Source organism: Salvelinus namaycush, chromosome 3, assembly GCF_016432855.1.
Source record: "Salvelinus namaycush isolate Seneca chromosome 3, SaNama_1.0, whole genome shotgun sequence".
Lineage (NCBI taxonomy): Eukaryota > Metazoa > Chordata > Actinopteri > Salmoniformes > Salmonidae > Salvelinus > Salvelinus namaycush.
Window position 1 is genome coordinate 80,183,587 of NC_052309.1, and position 4,785 is coordinate 80,188,371.

The window sequence follows — 4,785 nt, forward strand, 5'->3', positions numbered from 1 at the left end:
AGCCGATTCTAGATTTGATTTTGGATTGGAGATGTTTGATATGAGTCTGAAAGGAGAGTTTACAGTCTAGCCAGACACCTAGGTCTGGTTAGGTCAGAACCGTCCAGAGTAGTGATGCTAGTCGGGCGTGCGGGTGCAGGAAGCGATTGGTTGAAAAGCATGCATTTGGTTTTGCTAGCGTTTAAGAGCAGTTGGAGGCCACGGAAGGAGTGTTGTATGGCATTGAAGCTCGTTTGGGGGTTAGTTAACACAGTGTCCAAAGAAGGGCCAGATGTATACAGAATGGTGTTGTCTGCATAGAGGTGGATCAGGGAATCACCCGCAGCAAGAGCGACATCGTTGATATATACAGAGAAAAGAGTCGGCCCGAGAATTGAACCCTTGTGGTACCCCCATAGAGACTGCCAGAGGTCCGGACAACAGGCCCTCCAATTTTACACACTGAACTCTATCTGCAAAGTAGTTGGTGAACCAGGCGAGGCAGTCATTTGAGAAACCAAGGATATTGAGTCTGCCAATAAGAATACGGTGATTGACAGAGTCGAAAGCCTTGGCCAGGTCGATGAAGACGGCTGCACAGTATTGTCTTTTATCGATGGCGGTTATGATATCGTTTAGTACCTTGAGCGTGGCTAAGGTGCACCCGTGACCAGCTCGGAAACCAGATTGCACAGCGGAGGAGGTACGGTGGGATTCGAAATGGTCAGTGATCTGTTTATTAACTTGGCTTTCAAAGACTTTAGATGGGTGTCTAGAGTGTCACCCCCTTTGAAGAGGGGGATGACCGCGGCAGCTTTCCAATCTTTAGGGATCTCGGACGAAATGAAAGAGAGGTTGAACAGACTGGTAATAGAGGTTGCAACAATGGCGGCGGATAATTTTAGAAAGAGAGGGTCCAGATTGTCTAGCCCAGCTGATTTGTACGGGTCCAGGTTTTGCAGCTCTTTCAGAACATCTGCGATCTGGATTTGGGTGAAGGAGAAGCTGGGGAGGCTCGGGCAAGTAGCTGCGAGGGGTGCGGAGCTGTTGGCCGGGGTTGGGGTAGCCAGGAGGAAAGCATGGCCAGCCAAAGAGAAATGCTTATTGAAATTTTCGATTATCATGGATTTATCGGTGGTGACCGTGTCGCCTAGCCTCAGTGCAGTGGGCAGCTGAGAGGAGGTGCTCTTGTTCTCCATGGACTTTACAGTCCCAAAACTTCTGGTAAATGAAGAAAGGTAGTTCGACGTGACAAGAGAGCAGCAGCGAGTTCGTATCATCACAAATACCAGGTGAAAATAACATTCTAAAAGGTTGTATTTTCTTACAGAGAGCAATGAGGGGGTTATTAGTTCAATACACCTCAGACACCCTCAGCCACATTCACAGTGAAGGAATTCTCTGACGGGCTTTCCAAATGGGCACTTCACAGAGAGAGACAGAAGCAAAAATTATGAAAGACATCAAGAAGGAGGCCGACAGAATCAACCTGAAGTTCGACCATGTCACCAAATATAAGGTCAATGTGTTTGGGGAGTTCATATGGAGCAGCCTGAGCCAGGTGACTGCAGACAGTAAGATTGAAGAGCAGGAGAATGACCTGGGGGCTGTAATGAAGGATACTGGGGGGATGGAGAAACTGGACTATTTCATAGATACTGTGTAGTGTCTGGCGGTCACCTGTCTGTGTTTGAGGAGAACAGGTTCCTCTGTCTGACGGGCCATGCCAGTGTTCAGGCTGTGATCATTGCTGCCAGAATGACCTGCCCTCTCCTCATCTATTTTAAGAGTGATGCTAAGCCCTTTATAACTAGCCTCCTCAATGTAAAGTACTGGCCTTCTAGGTGAACAGTTGCATACAGATCAGCCAGGAACTTTGTGACAGGCTAGAGGAAAGGTAAGTGGAATGCCCATCACAATCCACCACTGTAGCTTGCCTAGTAGGCTATAGAGTGGTGAGGAGGAGGAGTCTACCGTGTCCGGAAACAACTTCTCTATTCATTTTCTGGATTTAGGCTAATTCAAAACATCGTTTTAAGCTTTATTTGACTATTTACTAGTCCAGCTGATTTTCGGGATTGTATATTGATTCGCTCTCCTTAAATATTTGTCATCTGATGTATTCGTTTCAGTCTCTGAATTGTTTAACAAAACTTTTCACCACCAGCTCCTGATATCAGGGCATATATACTACAATCTGTGTCCTGAAATAGCCTAGTGTGCATGTGCGGCCAGCTATATCCTGTCCCAAGCCTGTTGTCCCCGTTTTTCCCTGGCTAAATTAGCTGGTTAGCTCAACTATGCTAGTTTTTGTTCTCATTGCCAAACTTCATAAATACTGCACCCTCAACTTCAAAAGTCCTTTGCTACAATCGTGTAACTAAGAAATTCAAGAAAATTGAAAATTAAATTGTTTTGTTGAATAGCCATGACTGGTTTGAGCTATCTGTCGTGTCATAAGACAACGTTGACGATGGATATCATTGCTACTTAACGCAGATCCAAGTTCTGTTTTGAGATCCACCAGCATCATTGGCATAGAGTTAGCTGGACGTTTCTGACTGGTCTTGGAACTGGGACAACAGGCAGCCTCTCCCCGCTTGGCTTGATGGGATATGTAGTCATAGTCTTCTACCTTTAACCTTTTTTTAAACTGACTATCTTATTTGTTGATTTAAATCATGCTTTATTAATAAAATAAGTAATCGAGGAATGTCACAACTTAATTGACACAAAAAAACTGGAAAAAATAGCAACTCTACAGAGTGCAAATGGCTACAATGAATGTCAATTACTTCCTGAAACGAAGGGTCCGCAGAGCTCCTCCTCACCACTCAATTAGTATTAAAGTAGTACTTTCAATGTTCTTCAGTGTCATTATACATACATTTGAAAAAAGATGCTACGACAGCCTGAAAGTAAATTTGAGTAAGATCTCCACAATTGTATTTGTTTATTTAAAATGCCTGTAAAAAAAAACATGGTCCTACCTAGTAATTACACACAATACAGTATATTCTCTTTAATACTCTTTCTTTGGGCTAACAGAGCTGGTGTCATTCCATGGATAGAGTGCCTTTTGGGTAGTGTAGTTTTGCCAAAAATGACTATATATATGTATATATATATTTCACCTAATTTTAACATTCTGTCATAAAGATCAACTTTACAATCAATGTTTTTCTGTGTTGATGTGTTATGCTCGTCGACACGCTCAGTTTTCCACTGCAAAATGGACAAAAAGAGTAGAATCCACTCAGATGCTTTTACACTATGATTTGACTATTAGATGTTCAATGTTTTTTTAGATATTTTTTTTTTTAAGGAATAGTTTTACTATATTAAAACGAGAGTTCAGTTCACATTACAGGGTTGACCTTAGCCTGAAAACCCAAAGTTTAATTTAATTTAATTCTACATCGGGCAAAAATTAGCATTTGACCTCTACAAGCCAGCATGTTGAATACAATTATATTTTAACTTACTTTACTGGTTATCCGTGCAGTTGGTCCATTTGCAGGTAGGAATGTGAGACAATATATCCACAGGAAAGTATAAGTAAATCAACTTTTCAAAGCGCTGGTAGTGCATTCAGATTTCTATCACCTGAAGCATGCCACAAGATCAAAATACATGCACGCAACACATGCATACTTGCAGAGCTCGTGCACCTGTTTACATGGTTCTGCGCATGCTTCAGGTGTGATTAATATGTGTCCGGGGATCCCTGCGTCTGTGGGAACCAGGGATATTGCTCAATGCAAGCCATTTCGATCTACGGTGTCCACAGATCGATTTAAATGGAGGCACTACAGTGTAGATAAATACAACATTTTAGCTTCACTGTCCGAATACATATGGAGGGAGTGTACTGTATGTATATTTGAGTACAGTAAATAGATGTTGAATCTCTCTCCCCTCTGTTAGGAAGGACCAGCACCTCAGAATGACATTCCTGTTCGAAGGGGCTGTTCAGTGCTTCATTGGTCAGTTCAGCCAGCGCCGGCCCAGGATGGAGCAGTTTCTGACCAATCTGGAGGAGAATGCTGTGTAGCTGGACAGGATGAAGCTGGGGGCTAAGATCTCCAGTGTGGTAGGCAGCTCAGTGGGGGCAGCGGGAGGGATCCTCTCTATCGCGGGCATAGCTCTGTCCCTAGTCACTGCTGGGGTGTCACTGGGTCTCACCATTACAGGAGCCCGCCTGGGGTTCACCAGAAGGGTCAACAGTTTAACCACTGGTATCACAGAGATGAAAGTCAATCGCATCCATGAGAAGAAAGCCAGAGAAGTCTTCTAGAGTTTCATGGAGGATGTGGAGAGTCTCCAGGAGTGTCTGGATGATGTGGCTAGAAAGGAGGCGCTCCTGGGGCAGAGAGGGTTGGATGATGTGGCTAGAAAGGAGGTGCTCCTGGGGCAGAGAGGGTTGGATGATGTGGCTAGAAAGGAGGTGCTCCTGGGGCAGAGAGGGTTGGATGATGTGGCTAGAAAGGAGGTGCTCCTGGGGCAGAGAGGGTTGGATGATGTGGCTAGAAAGGAGGTGCTCCTGGGGCAGAGAGGGTTGGATGATGTGGCTAGAAAGGAGGTGCTCCTGGGGCAGAGAGGGTTGGATGATGTGGCTAGAAAGGAGGCGCTCCTGGGGTAGAGAGGGTTGGATGATGTGGCTAGAAAGGAGGTGCTCCTGGGGCAGAGAGGGTTGGATGATGTGGCTAGAAAGGAGGTGCTCCTGGGGCAGAGAGGGTTGGATGATGTGGCTAGAAAGGAGGTGCTCCTGGGGCAGAGAGGGTTGGATGATGTGGCTAGAAAGGA

General features: G+C 45.0%; 1 pseudogene; it reads left to right on the forward strand.

Moving 5' to 3' along the window:
* Nucleotides 1-1,315: 1,315 nt before the first annotated feature.
* On the forward strand, nt 1,316-4,033 carry LOC120044061 (annotated as a pseudogene).
* The last annotated feature ends 752 nt before the right edge of the window (nt 4,034-4,785 follow it).